Here is a 15,489-nt window from a genome sequence, read left to right on the forward strand (position 1 = left end):
GCTCGCTCTCTCACGCAGAGCAGGTCTACTCAGAAGTAAGCCCCATCGTGTTCAGCGGGGCTTACTCCCAGGAAAGTGTTTGGTTTGCAGCCTTAATGTGCTCTCGCTCTCTCTCACACGCAGGCCAGGGAGCACAGACATTCCCCCCTTACACACACACACTACATCTACTCAGAAGTAAACCCCTTTGTGTTCAGTGGGGCTTACCCCCAGGAAAGCGTGTGTATTATTGCAGCCTCTCTCTCTCTCACACAGGCACACGAGCACACACACACACACACACACCCCATCTCTAAGATTTGCACCTGCCTGGGCTGGTTGCTTCCCCTCTGGGGTCCCAGCAGTCACAGGATCCCTGCCAGCTATGCCTCCTCCTGGGGGGGGGGACACGTTGATACTGGCAGGAGGTTGCCCACGGCGGCAGGCATCTCTGTGGGCACAAAGAAACAGGTCACAGCTCTGGCCACCACCCGCTGGTGAGCCCAGCTGCTGTGTGCCCTGTGATGGTCCTGAGACTGGGGGAAAGGGGGGGCACTGCAGTGGGTGGCGATGCGATGCCCCCTTCCTCTCCTCCCGGCTTCTGCGGGCAAGAGAAGCGAAACTTTCCCCAGGCATGAAATTCCTGGCCACAAGGAAGCCAAAAGAGCCCAGCTTGGAGCAGCTGCATCCCAGTGTGGACTGGGAATGGCGTGTTCATACCAGTGATCAGAGCGTCTGTGTGTCCTTCCCTGTTGGGTAGGCGGAGAGGACCCTGGTTCCGGAGTACAACCTGTTAAGAGTCCCCTCCCCTCAGTTTCCAAAACAACCATCATGTCATCTGTAAGGAATGGGCTGTCGCTGGACAGAGTGGGCATGACTTGATGGGACCAAATCCATGGCAACAGTGGTGCTGGACCAGTATCCGAAACAAGCACTGCTGTTGCCTTGTGCTCGTTCTGATCCACTGGGGTTCAGTCCAGGGCTGCAGACCCTTTCCTTGGACCAATATGTACTTTCAGGATCCATTTAGAGGCTGCCCCCAGTCAGGACCTCTGAGAGGAATTTTTCAGGGGGTACAACATTTATTTTTGGGCACAAAGTTTCTTTTAGGCCCCTTCCCATTTTCCAGATGAGATTGGAAAATGTAAGATCCCAGGAAATTTTCAGGCCCCCTCCTTTTTTGACCCTGGGCCCAGATATGATGCACCCCCTGCACCCCCCTCGCATGGGCCCTGCCACCAGTGGGTTGTTGCCACTGCTGCTACCACAGATGTGGCAACGGAATGTGGTACCCACCAGAGATTGAGCAGAGAACACTGTTGTAGTTCACGAATGGCCAACTGCTATCTTTTCCAGCGACTGCTCTGTTGTCCTGGTGCTTGTTTGGAGGCCGGAAGTGTGTGTTTTGCTACAGAATCCAACCTCTCTCTTCACTTATGGATTATTAGGCCTTTTAATAAACTGGCTGTCATCTCTAGTGGTTGGAGTTCTGGGGTTCTGGAGCTTGCTGCTTGTTGGCATGCAGAATCCAGGAAGAGAATGTTGAAATGTATCCTGCGGCATGTAGTCAGTCTCAATTGTTGTGGTAGTGACATGGAGCCTAACCTTTAAAAAGGTCTCTTTTGAAATTTGGCAAGTGCCGGGGCCGTGGATCAAACCCACCAGATGACATTGGCTTGAGTGGAAAGTTGACCTGTGTGTGAGACTTGAGCTGTGTCTTGGAAGTGAAATATCTGGTATCAGAGAAGCAGTGGCATAGCGAAGGGGAGGCAGGGGGTTACATTTCACCAGGAACCACACCTTGAAGGGAGAGGCCTCTGAAAGGCACTTCCGATGCCAACACCCCCTCAAGGCATGATACCCAGGGCTTCAGAAGGTACCCAGTACAACCGGAAGTGCCTTAAATTTTCGTGCCTCCAGCCGCCAGATGCCTTAGTTTTGCCACTGCAGGGAAGGTCACTGCAGAGCTGGAAGGCGGTGAGAGACGGCTGATGATGTTGGACTGGTACCAACTGGTCCATGACTGCCAGTGGTTTCTCAAGGACCCACTTTAAGTGCCGCTAAGAAATCTGGTGGTAGTAGGATGAATATGTTGTTGAATGTGTTGGTCCCAAGGCAGCCTTTCTATACTGAGAGGTGCATCAGTGTCTTGACTTTGGTAGCTTCATTGGTTCAAGCAAAGTGGTCCTCTCTAAGGAGGTGCATAATCCCATCATTTGGGTGACTCAAGATGAAGCATTTATTTTGTTTTATTATTTTTTCACATTTTTGTGCCACTTTTTCTCCAAGGAGCTCAGGGTGGTGAACATGGTTCCTCCCCTCCTTTTGTCCTCACAACAACCCTGTGAGGCAGGTGAGACTGATAGAGAGTGACTGGTCCAAGGTCACCCAAGAAGCTTCCTTACTAAGCGAGGATTTGAACCTGGATCTTCCTGGTTGAAGTTCAACTCTGGAACCATGATGCCATCCTGGCTCCCTGCAACCTATTTATCCACTTTTCCATACACAGTAAGGGATGTGTTCAAGCAAGATCAGGTGAACTTCTCTTTGATTGGGTGGATGTTGCCTATCAGCAAGTAGTGAGGACTGCTTCTGTCAACATAAGATGGGGTCTCATTGAGTGCTCCCATTCAGCTCCATGGTATTGGAAGGTGTTAAAGACTCTTGGACTGCAATCTGATGAGAAGATCTTTGCAACCCCTACTGAAACAAATGGGACTGTGTCCTTGTGCAACTCCCATTTGCTTCCTTGCCACAGGATGTATGTTCTCACCCCCACTGCAAACTTGCAAAGTGATCTGAAAGATGGAATAATACTCCTGACCTTCTAGGGTGTCTGTAAGAACTGCAGTGATTAGGATTCACACAGAGCACTCTGAACATGCTCAAGTGCTCCTTGTATGCTAAGAATCATTTCTATTACCAGGCTATTAGACTGGTTACCAAGCAACCCTCTTGCCGCAGAAGGGATGGAAGGTGTAGTGTTTTTTATTTGTGCCACATCGGGTGCATGGGAAGTTTATGCCACCTTGTGTGGATTTGTCAACCACCTCCTTTAACTCAGTGACAGAATGGAAATATGCAACCTGACCACGGAGCTTATCCATGGTGTTTAATTGCACAACTTGTTGGAATATACTCTTACAATTTCCTCCAGCCTTGTATCATGTTCTTTTGGTGTACCCCATCTGTGGAGGAAATCAGGAATTGTTAGGTTTGTGAACCAGGGGTGAACAGAAGATTTATTTATTTTTACAGTATTTATTTTTCTCATTTTTATCCTGTCCTTCTTCCAAGGAGCTCAGAGCAGAGTACGTAGTTCCCTCTTTTTGTCCTCACAACACTCCTGTGAGGTAGGTGCGACTGAGAGAGAATGACTGGATCACCCAGGAAGCTTCATGGCTGATGTAGAACTTGGATCTTCCAGGTCTTAATCCAACTCCCAAACCACTGCAGCGTCTTGGCTCCAGGCCGAGAGATCTCTAAAAGATTTGCATCAGGTCAGATCAGCATTCATGACTGGAAATATTTTATCAAGAGCAAGATTAACAAGAGCCTATGTTCTCTGTCATGGCTGGCCCTGAGTTCATTACTTGTCTGTCAACTTTGAGCCCAAACTGCATTTTATATTAATATGAGGATGTTTTGATTTTAACTGAAACAGAAGCTGCTGTGGGAACATGGTGCACGGGAGGAAGGCACGAAATCCTTTCCTTCCTTCTGTGATTCCATCTTGTATCAGTGGCAATAATCCTACATATGAAGAAGGGATAGAGTGCATTTCTGGACAGGGACAGCTTTTGCCCCACGTTAAAAGTACCTGAGTGGGGACATGATTGAGATGTACAAAATTATGCAGGGAATTGATAGAGGGATACTCTTTTCCCTGTCACACAACACCAAAACCAGGGGATAGCCATTAAAATTAAGTGTCGGGAGAGTCAGAACAGACAAAATAAAATACAGAGTGGCCCTCGTTATCCATGGGGTTCCGTTCCCCGAACTCCTGTGGATACAGAAATCCACAGATATTGGAATCCTTGGATGCTGAGGGCCCCCAAGACCTATGAACCTGACTGGGGCTATGCTTTGGTCGGGTCCAGAGGCCCTTCTGAGGGCCGGGGAGGCAGCGCGTGGCTCTGCTTTCAGAGGAACAAAAACCATGACTTCCAGTTTTCAGTCAGAAACTGTAAGGCCTCTGGACCCAACTGGAGCACAGCTCTGGCTGGGTTCAGAGGGCTACAGGTGGCCCACCCTGCGGGTTCAGAACCTATGGATTTTCAAATCTGCAGGTACTGAAACCGCAGATACCAAGGACCGCCTCTGTTTCTTTACCCAGCGTGTAATTAACCTGTGGAACTCCTTGCCACAGGATGTAGTAATGGTTCTGGCCTAGATGCCTTGAAAAGGGGATTGGACAGATTTCTGGAAGAAAAGTCCATCACAGGTGACAAGCCATGATGGGTATGTGCAACCGCTTGGTTCTAGAAATAGGCTACCTGAGAATGCCAGGTGTAAGGGAGTGGCAACAGGATGCAGGGATCTTGTTGTCTTGTGCGCTCCGAGGCATCTGGTTGGCCATTGTGAGATACAGGAACCTGGACTAGATGGCCTGATCCAGCAGGGCTCTTCTGATGTTCTATGACTCTTTATGCTCTTGATGCTTGATGACTCTTGGTGCTCTGTGGCTCTTGATGCATTGAGATGAAGCCACCCAGTACTGTTAGCCAAATGAAGCTTCCGAATCGGTCCATCCCCTCCCCCTCCCACCCTATTCCAAACAGCATTATAAATTCTACACTGGGGCTTTCTTAAAAGCTGCGGAAACCAATATCCAAACTGACTGATCGCCCACATTGCCACGACACCGCTTCGCATTATGCGCCCAGCTTGTTTACAATCGCTAATGCACTTTCCTTAGCTCGCCTGGTTGAGAGAGCAGGCGCGACAGCAGACAAAATGAAATTGGAGTGAAAGGCTTCTTTGAATGGGAAGAGGACGGCCTGATCGCTAGAGTGGTGTAGTGCGGGATGGATGGCAGAAAAATCGCAGGCGGGATCAGAGGCTGTTCGCCATGAGAGACGAATACCGTGAGGCTGTAGCCAAGCAAGACGGCATCTGTTATGCATGCAGAAGGTCCTCAGATGTGATGTCTTCCTGTTCAGAGGCTGGATTAAACCATCTTCTCCAGCACCACTGTGCTGTTTGGAGACGAGCAGTCCCATTTAGTCCAGCCTTCTGTGCCCCCTGGCTACTGCTCTAGATAACACTGTGAGTCTCACAGGCAGGCCATGATGGATAGCTAGCCTCTCTGTTTTTCTGCTGGTCTGGAAATCAAAAGTGTGCTACTCCAACATCTATACTGGGAATAGGAGCTCATATATTAGAACAAAACAAAAGAAAAAAATTCTTTTGTCAGTGTGTAATTAGTCCGTGGAACTCCTTGCCACAGGATGTGATGATGGCACTGGCCCAAATGCATTGAGAAGAGGATTGGACTGATTGAGAGAGGAAAAATCCATGACTGGTTACAAGCCACGATCGGTATGTGTAGCCTCCTGGCTTTAGAAGTATGCCAGAATGCCTCAGAATGCCAGATGCAAGGGAATGGCAACAGGGTGCAGGTCTCTTGTGGCCTTGTGTGCTCCCTGAGGCATCTTTTGGGCCACCGTGAGATACAGGATGCCGCGCTAGTCGGGCCAACCTTTCAGCGCTGATCCAGGGGGTTCTTCTAATGTTTTTAACCATCATCGCTAGTAGCCATTGATAGAGCTATACCTGGGAACTGTTCCAAACCCCATTTGAAAAGCATTCAAGCAATTGGCCATCACCATATCTTGTGGCAAGGAGTTCCATAGACTAACTACATGTTGGCTAAAGAAATATTTCTGCATTATACAAGAAGCTGGACTCAATGGACCTTTGGCGTCCTGAATGCCAGATGCAAGGGAGGGCACCAGGATGAGGTCTCTTGTTATCTGGTGTGCTCCTTGGGGCATTTGGTGGGCCGCTGTGAGATACAGGAAGCTGGACTAGATGGGCCTATAAGAACAGTGGGGCTGTTCTTATGTTCTTATGTTCTTATTAAGCATCTAGTGAGCCACCGTGAGATACAGGACGCTGGACGAAAGGGCCTTTGGCCAGACCCAGTGGGGTGCTTCTGATGTGCCAAGGTTTGCAACAGAACTGATCCTGGATGCTTTGACCCAGAGCAAATCAACCTAATAAAATTTTGATTTGATTTTTCAATAATGCCAGGGAGCGTTCAACGGGGCCGCTGCCCAGTCAGGCCAGATTTGCGGAGGGTAGCAATGTGAAGACTGCTCCCCATCTGAAACATGATAAATAGCCACGAGTCTTTCCCTTGGTTCTCGGGACTCCTGGAACTTCTGCTTGCCTCTCTCACAAGTAATCCTGCATGTCTTTTATCTTTTTTGCTCTGGGTCTCTCTTCCAAGTGTGTTTTAAGTGTGCTGCATTAAAATACCGGCTACAATTTAAGACTGCTCTTCGGAGCCAAGGTACAACGGCAGCTAAATCAGCCTGACATGTTGGCACAGAGCTTGCGTCCAGTCTGGGGGCCATAAAAAGCATTTTCCTCCTGGTTGGAAAAGAGAGAGGCAGGAGACCGGCTGCAGAGGGGGAGCGTGAACTGGCACTGTCTGGTTCGGAGAATGACTGCTTTTTTTACTTTGGAGGACGGCAGGCCCCAAGGCATGGCGATGGTACCAGTGATACCGTTTTTTGTGCTCTGTGAGGCTACTGTAGCGAGCCTTGCCTTTTGAATTTCCGTGGGTAGTTAAGCTTGACGACTCCCGATAATGAGGCTTCCCTTTCAGCACGGATTCTCTGAGCCAGCAGGCAAAGTGCTGGGAATGGCAACTTGCCCGCAGATCTGGTGGAGAAATCTCTCTCTTTCTTGCTACAAAGGGCAGCATGATCCGGCCCTAGTTGCCATCCTGATCCACAGCAGTGGGGTGGGGGGGGGGGTGATTTCTTGCAGGGCTGACATTAGGAGCTGCAGGGAGCGACTGGAAACATTTTTTTTTTGCAGGTTCATAGCCAAGATCTGTAGGAGCGATATCAATAAAACTTCTTATGGACTGTTTATGATAGAATGGGAAGCCATCAAAATACGCACTTAAAAAGCGCGCATGAGTTCATGGGCCAAGTGGGTCGAAGCACAGACACTACTGATTTTTTTTGAAGAATTCAGAAAAAAAATTTAAAATAGTGGCTGTTCTCTGCAAAATCTGCAGTGTGGTATTAGGTGCCTGTTGCAATGTGTTGCTGTGTGTATTTGACAAGACTAGAGTAGATTATACTAGTGTGGGGGGGCTCTTGGGCGCGGGGCCCAATTGGGAGCAACTGGTCTTGTTGGCTTAAGCCATTTCTGCCCAATGTGTACTCCTGTGGGCTGGGCAAAAATGGTTTAGAGCCGGTCCTGATTTCAGGCTTGTGAACCAGGATGACAGTTTCTAGCTGTGTGTGGAGCATCTGGGAGGCTGCTGAAGGGAGATGCTGTGAGTGTGACAGCAGGTGTCGGGCATGCTGAAGGTCCCAGGTTTGGGCCTGGGAAATAACCCACTCCCAAGCCCTGGAGGTAATGCTGCCAGGCTGTGCTAAACTGCGTGAATCAGAGTGTCTGACTCAGTAGAAGGGACCTTTGTCTCTTCCAGTTGGACATCAGGAAGAAATTCTGGACAGTCAGGGAGGTTTGGCAGTGGAGCAGATTGCTGAGGGAGATGATGGATTCTCCCTCACTGGAGATTTTCAAGCAGGAAACATCTCCAGCAGGAGCCTGGAGGATTTCTAGCTCCAGGCAGGGGGTTGGACTAGATATCCTTGTGGGTTCCTTCCAAATCAATGATCCTATGGGCCCAATCCTATCCAACCTTCCAGCGCTGATACAGCTACAGTGAAGCCTTGAGATAAGACCTCTGTGATGATCTTTATGAGGCCTGTGTACCTGCCCCCCCCCCCCAGAATACAGCATGTGCCCCATTAGCAGAGCTACATCAGTGTTGCAAAGCTGGATAAGATTGGGCCCTGCGATTCTTTTGTAAGGTATCTTGATGGACAGTTGAGCAAACCTGACCTTCAGGTGACCTAGGCTGCAATCCAATGTGCAATTACCTGGGAGTAAGTCCCATTAAACTATGTGGGGCCTTTGAGTAGATACTTTGAGATTGCATTGTTAGTGTTTGATCTGGAGTTGATTGTGGCAACATGATTTTTTTTTTTGGGGGGGGGGTGTCAATTTTTAGCCTATAAAACAGTAGTTCTCAAACCTTTTAGCACCAGGACCCACTTTTTAGAATGACGATCTGTTGGGACCCACCAGAAATGATGTCATTAACCTGGAAGTGAGGTCATGGCCAGAAGTGACATCATCAGTTTAAGCTTCACACAAGCTTCTGCATAGCTTGGAATTCAAACATTCCAGCTAGGAAGTCAAAGCAGAAGGCAGACTTGGATCCTTCTTCCCTCTTTCCAGTTTCCCATCTTTCCATACAGGGCAAAGCACCAGGCCACTCTCCCACTGGAAGACCACTCTGCCCAGCAGCTCTGTTCTTTGTAGTTTCAGCTCTATATTTTCAGTGGTAGCTGAGCTATGTACTATGCGACCCACCTGAAATTGGCTCATGACCCAGTTGCTTTTTAAAGGGGATTGAACAGATTTCTGGAGGAAAAGTCCATCACAGGTTCCAAGCTGTGATGGGTACATGCAACCTCCTGATTTTAGCAGAATACCAGATGCAAGGAAGTGGCACCAGGATGCAGGTCTCTGGTTGTCTCGTGTGCTCACTGAGGCATTTGGTGGGCCACTGTGGGATACTGGAAGCTGGACTAGATGGGCCTTGGGCCTGATCCAGCCAAAGGGGCTCTTCTTATGTGCTTACGTCCTTTTGAATCTGAAGATGGGAGAACTGTGGCTTGTTCAATCACCATTAGTTCATCTGCAAGGATATCCAACTGTGAGCTGATTCTAGTTTGTAAGCTGGCTTTACAACAGTCTCTGCAGTTCCCTGTGTCTAAGTGGAATGGGAAAATGTGACTTTTTCCAAATGGGGAGAGGGAGTCTTCAACCTTAACCCCATGTGTGCCATGGAAGGAGGAAGGAGGGGGAGGGCATGTACATGCTTGAGATGTTTTTTGCTGCTTCTTTCATGTTGTAACAAACCACATCAGAAGAACCATATCATGTACTGATTCAGACCTGTAACAATGATTGATTACTGGGCTGGGGCACCTCTTTTATCAAGAAAAACTACAGCTTTTGAGGCTCTTCTGTCTAGAAAAAAGGCACCTGAGAAGGGAACATGACTGAGACATACAAAATGATGCAGGTGTTGAATAAAGTGGAGAGAGGGAAGTTCCTTTCCCTCTCCCATAACACCAGAACCAGAGGGAATTCACTAAAATTGAGTGTGGGAGTATTAGGACAGACCAATGGAAATATTTCTTTAATATGACATTAATCTGTGGAACTCCTTGTCACAGGATGTGGTGATGGCACCTGAAGGCCTTTTAAAGGGTATTGGACAAAATCGGAGGAAAAGTCCTTGCCCCTCTGGAAAGGGGAGGGTCCATGGAAAAGGTCCATGGACATGCCTCGTAGCTAACATGATACCTTTTTATCATGGTCCTTTTTCTGTGTTCTGTGATTCTCTATTATCCCTCCTGTTCTGTGAATTTGCTGGAGTCCTTTTGCAAGCCGTCATGACACCTTGTGGCAGCGGATTCCGTAAGGATGGATTGTTGCCTTGTGTGCAAAGAAGTCATTTATTCTGTCTGTTTTGTATCTGCTCTCCATTCAAGTGCTGCTGTGAGTCTCTGTTCTTGCCATCCTAGAGGATGGGCTGAGAAAAGGGAATCTATGTTTTTTGGGGCTATAATAACACCTATGGGAGACAAATCCCAGGTAAACTTGTTGTGACCCACTTCAGGCTGAGCTGTAAACCACTTCTGACCGACTGATTGACAGCCTGAGATCACAAAGCCAATTCTCTGCTGGTGTAGCAGCCACTGCAGTTGCAGAGGGTGTAATGGACTGTAAAGCATGTTTGTGGTACCCGGAGAGCAAGCAGCACCGGCAAGGAGGCCTGCGCCATCCCATTGACCCTGCATCCTGAACATAGACTGTTGGTGGAGGAAAGTGACAGGTGGGGGGGGCTGGCAGGGTGGAACAGAGGGAAGGAGGGGCTGTTTTGGGGTGAGGGAGGGCAGATTAGGCCTGGGAGGGGATGGGATTGACAGAGCAGACCTCCACTATATCCTAACCCCCTTCCTGGGTCTGCCGGCTTTACACAGGGCTGCTCAGATTTGCTCCTGCTATTTAGCAGGTGTAGGAGTGGCCCCAGTGGGCAGGCTGGGGCGTTACTTGGCATGAGGAGGAAAATATCTCCTTACCCCAAGCAGAGCTCCAGCCAGTTCCAGAGATGCACTGGAGACAGCAGAGGCCATGCAGCCCCACTGCGCCAGCGCAGTTTAGCATTGGGCTGCCCATAGTGTAAACTGGCAAGGAGGTTCCGCTTCCCAGAATCCATATATTTCGTCTGCTGGTGCAAGCAGTAGACCGGCACTTGATGGAAGCAGCTGGGAAAGGGGGGCCATCAGCATGGCATTGCTTTCAGTTAGGTTTGCCCTGCTGCGGCTTTGAACCTTCAGCGCAAGCAGGCCACAGAAGACGAGTCTGTATCTTGCCCTTTAAGCTGCTGAGCTCCAAAGTCTCTCCTGGCTGAGGATTTTGCCTCTGCAGCCCATCCTCACACGGCCCGCTTTTCTGGACTTGGCGAGATTTTACCCTCTCAGTAGTCCAATTTGCTGACTCCGGTGTCTGGGATAAGACTGTGTTCCGCTTTCCCCGAAACAGCCGGCAGAAGCCTGTGTGAGTATCGTCATTCTTCTGATCGCGTCAGCCCATGTTGGATTGCTAGCTTGGAAAGCAAAAATCAGACACCTGGTCAACATATGGGGGCCATCTGTACTGCACATGTTAACTGTTTAATACTATAATATTTTGAATACAGTTTTTATTATTATTTAACCGTTGGAGCCCTAGGATGCAGGTAACTGTGCCTGTTAAAAAAAAATGATAAGCCCCTAGTCCCTGCAGTGCCCTTAGGCTTCAACCTGGTCACCCTAATGAATAATATGGCTCTTTTCCATAAGAAGGACGTTCTTTTCCCTTTTGCACAACACCAGAACCAGGGGACAGTCAACCATTCAAATTGAATGTTGGGAGAATTAGGACAAAGGGAAATATTTCTTTACCCAGCATGCTGTCAATCTGTGGAACTCCTTGCCACATGATGTGCTGACAGCACTTGGCCTAAGTGCCTTTCAAAGAGGATTGGACAGATTTCTGGAAAGAAAGTTCTTCGCAGGTTACAAGGCATGATGTTTATTTGCAAGCTCCTGATTTTAGAAGTAGTCTGCCTCAGAATGCCATATGCAAGGGAGGGCACCAGGATGCAGATCTCTGCTTGTCTTAGATGCTCCCTGAGGCATGTGGTGGGCCTCAGTGAGATACCGGAAGCTGGACTAGATGGGCATCCACCTGGGCTCTTCTGATGTTCTTATGCTCACCATGACAGTGTGATCACCTACTATACTGTGTGGAGTGCCACTCAACCTTGGTTGAAAAGCACTGCTTTAACTTTCTCATACCTAAAGCCACACAGAGACACCTTTTTGGGTTTCATTTCATTCCAACAGACGTCATTGGGCTGGCATTTCTCTTCCTCTCTTTCTTGGTTCACTCTGAAAGTGCCCAGCTTAGCTCTCCGATCACCAGAGACAGACGGATCTTTGCGTGATCCTGTGCGTAAGTCCACAAAAAGGAAAAAAAAGGACCATATGTGAAGGCCAGTGCACCTTCCTGTAAAAACAAGGGCTTGGCAGTGGGAGGATATAGCCCCCCATCTGGTGGAAAGCATTCTGATGGCAATGGTTTCTTTTTAATCAAAATCATTTCAAATGGGTCGATTGGGGGGTTGGCGGGACTTCTTCCTTGCGTGGGCATGTGTGTCCCAGATTTTATTTTTTTGATGCGGATTTCTGCGATTTCTGGGTCAAAGAATTAAGAGATTTGATGTTGTATTAAAACGACAACAGTAGCAGCAGCACACTTCTCTGGCACACTTAATGCCCCCCCCCCCTTAGAAACAAAAGATTTAGGATTCAGGATGCGAAGGGGACGAGAAAAAGGAGTACTTTGACGAGGCTGGGCTGGCTGAGATTTAGATTAATGTACTTGCAAACAGCCTGACATTTTCAACTTCAGAAGCAATCTGGGATACATGACAAGGAGAAAATGTTGGAGTTCACCCAGAAGTGGGGCCTTTAAGAAAAACACCAATCCTTTGATTAGCCTTAATGATGGAGTATATGGCTGGTTCATCCTCAGAGGACAGTCTCCCCACACAATGAAAGACCGATGCCCTATTCCCTCCTTTTCAGGAATATGAGGTATTGGGCATCTTTGTGCATGAGCTGTGATTATGTGCAAGTAATTGAGCATCCTGTGAAACCTGTGAAATCAGTGTGAAAAGGCTTTAAGTTTCTAGTCCTTGTGATTGCAAGGATTTTACACAGAGAGCTTTTGAGGAATATTACATGTGGTTGGACATCAGGAAGAAATTCTTAATGGTCAAGACATTTGGCAGTGGAACGTATTGCCGGAGTTGGATTCTTCCCCACTGGAGGTCTTCAGGCAGAGGCTTGACAGGCATCTGCTGGAAATGCTCTAGGAGCACTGCCTGCTCCAGGAAGGGTGCTGGAGTCGATGACCTTCCAACTGTATGATTCTGTGAATTTTGAAAGTAATGGGATAGACTTGAAAGCATGTGGGCAATTGTGCCATGTTTTGCCAACATGGTGCAAAGCATAAGATTGCAGCCATGCACCATGGTAGCATCAAGTCTAACATATTAAAAATAAAATATTGAAATGAATGGGGACCCACCTGCAATTGGCTCCCGACCCACAGTTTGAGAAACACTGGTGTAATATATTGATTTCTTCTAACAAATCACTAGGTTTAATGCAGTCTAGTGCAGGGAAGAGCACAAGGCCAAGAAGTATTCCCTACAGTGGGGGGGGGGGGGTTTGAGGAGCATGAATATCCTGCATGCTTGGTCTGTGCACACAGGATCAATGACCCCTTTCACACGCTTTCCTTATTAAGTGAGAAGTCCAATTCGCTCATTATGTTAATTGTACGTTCAGTCTGTCAGTGATTCCCAAATGTTTTAGTGCTGGGACCCGCTTTTTAGAATGACATCCTATCAGGCTTCTCCTAGCTTTATGAGACTTGGAAAAGTTTCACGTCCCCAGCTGCTCAAGCCCCCTGGAGTGCTTGTTAAACTTCACATTCATCAGATGGGGACTGTTCTGGTGCCCTTCTGCCCTCCCCCCTTTGCCTGGCCTTCGATAAGAGCCAGGGCATGCTCACCTACTTACATGTAAACATGCACATGTGGCTCAGTTTCACTTTTTATAGGTTTTGGTACATTTTGGAGTCAGCTTGAAGTCGTCGTCTCCAACTTCCTTCTCGGGAGTTTGTTGCGACTTGCGTTCATTGGATTGGGACCATTCTGGTGGCATTGCGTTCTCCTTGACTTGTCCTTTGATGTGGACCAACACTGCCTACTCACAAGTAAACATGCATGTATGCTTCTTTATGTTTCTATAGGGCTCAGTACATTTTCCTTTGTCAGTTTCACCATCCACCAAAAATCAGGGTGTGACCTACTGGTGGGTCCTGACCAAACCGTTGGGATCCACTGGTCTTTGTCTTTTGTCCTCATGAGGACACATAGCCTGGATACTGAAAGCTCCAGGTTCAGTATCTGCTGTCTTCACATAAGCCTGGGAAAGACCGAAAACTCCTGAGATTGGGCAGGAGGGTGTCCAGCCTCTTCCCATGATGAACCCATGAAGTAGAATATTGGGCCTATTCGCTGAAATAATCACAGTCTATGCTGTTAGACTGAGGAGCCAAGCCTGGTGAAAGTGTTGGAGGAACCCAGCCTTGTCCCTGGAGATTCCTTGGGTCAGTGAGCTGGAGCTGCAGTACCCAGTTTTGGCCATTATGCGGGGGGCGCTTCAGGGAGCAGGGTGATAGCTTTCTCTGCCTCAAATGGCTTTGGTGGCACAAGAAATCAGGGACTTGATCCCAGCAACAAGAGCCTGCCATTCAAGACAATGCCTTTCACAGTGCATGATGTTTATGCTCATCCCATATCTTTGGCTCGTTTTAGAAAGCAAGGAGCAACATGTGTTGACTGTGGGAAGCAAGTTCCACTCCACTTCCAGCTCTCTTAGAAACAATTCTGTGTCTGGGGATCTGAGTTTATCATAGAGTTGGAAGGAACCCACAAGCTCATCTAGTCCAGCATTTCTCAACATTTGTCCCCTGCTGTACCACTTTGCATGGTCCACCTATTGGAAGTACCACCGGAAGTAACTGGTGTTGATGTCATCACCAGTTACTTCCAGTTTGGGTGGCCAGATGCAGTGTGACAAACTCTAGTAAGAGGCTTATTTTGGATGGGAGGCCTTTTTTGAGCATGCAAAGAACACGCTTTGGAGCTCTGCTGCCAAGTCAAGGCTCCTACCGCTGTTTATGTTGCGTCAGTGGACTTGCTGCAAGGTGGCATGTGTCCAGGGGTCCCTTGAGTGCCACCAGGCGCCACCTCAAGTACCACTGGTGGTACCCGTACCACTGACTGGGAAACATTGATCTAGTCCAACACCCAGCAGGTGCCTGTCGAACCTTTTCTTGAAGATCTCCAGTGAGGGGGAATCCAATCTCTTGGCAATCTGTTCTACTGCCAAAAGAATTTGTTCCTGTTATCCAACCAAAATCTCCCCTCCTGTAGTTTGTATCCTTGGATCTGGTTCTACTCTCAGCAGCATTTGTCCCTTCTTCTGTAGGACAGCCCTTCAGGTATTGGAGAGTGCTAGCATAGTCCCTCTCAGACTAAGGGCCCAATCCTAACCGGCACTTATGCCCCGGGAGGGTCACAAACATGCTGACCCCAAACATAGGAGCCCCGGGAGGGTCACAAACGTGCTGTAAAGTAAGTTTGCACCTCCATGGGAGGAAGCCACTGAGGCCAGCAGAAGCCTCTGCTGCGCCAACACAAGCAGCAAAGGTAGGTGTGGGGGGGCGTTTCTGGGCGGGGGGAGGGTGGGCGATGGGCGGCCCCAGGCGTTTGGGGAGCTGGGGGCAGGGCTGGGACCCAGCGGTTATGCCGGATCCCAACCCCTGTCCCCGGGGGGCATGGAGCGACTTCGAGTGGCTCTCCTCAGACTCCAGAGGTGGCGCAGGTCCGAGGAGACCCATTGGGGCGCGCGGCCCTTACCCAGGGGTAAGGGGAAGAACTGCCCCTTGCCTCTGGCTGAGCCGCTGCAGCCAACGAACCTGCATTGGATGCAGCAAAAGCCTCCTGGCTTGCCTGCTCCAGCGCAGGTTCGAATTGTGCCCTAAACATCCCAAGTT

At 48.8% G+C, this 15,489-nt stretch overlaps 1 protein-coding gene across 1 annotated transcript in view; it reads left to right on the forward strand.

Moving 5' to 3' along the window:
• Positions 1 to 15,489, forward strand: part of MMP17 (matrix metallopeptidase 17) — a 129,119-nt gene that overhangs the window by 320 nt on the left and 113,310 nt on the right. The gene's annotated exons all lie outside the window — the stretch shown is intronic.

Source organism: Tiliqua scincoides, chromosome 14 (assembly GCF_035046505.1).
Source record: "Tiliqua scincoides isolate rTilSci1 chromosome 14, rTilSci1.hap2, whole genome shotgun sequence".
Lineage (NCBI taxonomy): Eukaryota > Metazoa > Chordata > Lepidosauria > Squamata > Scincidae > Tiliqua > Tiliqua scincoides.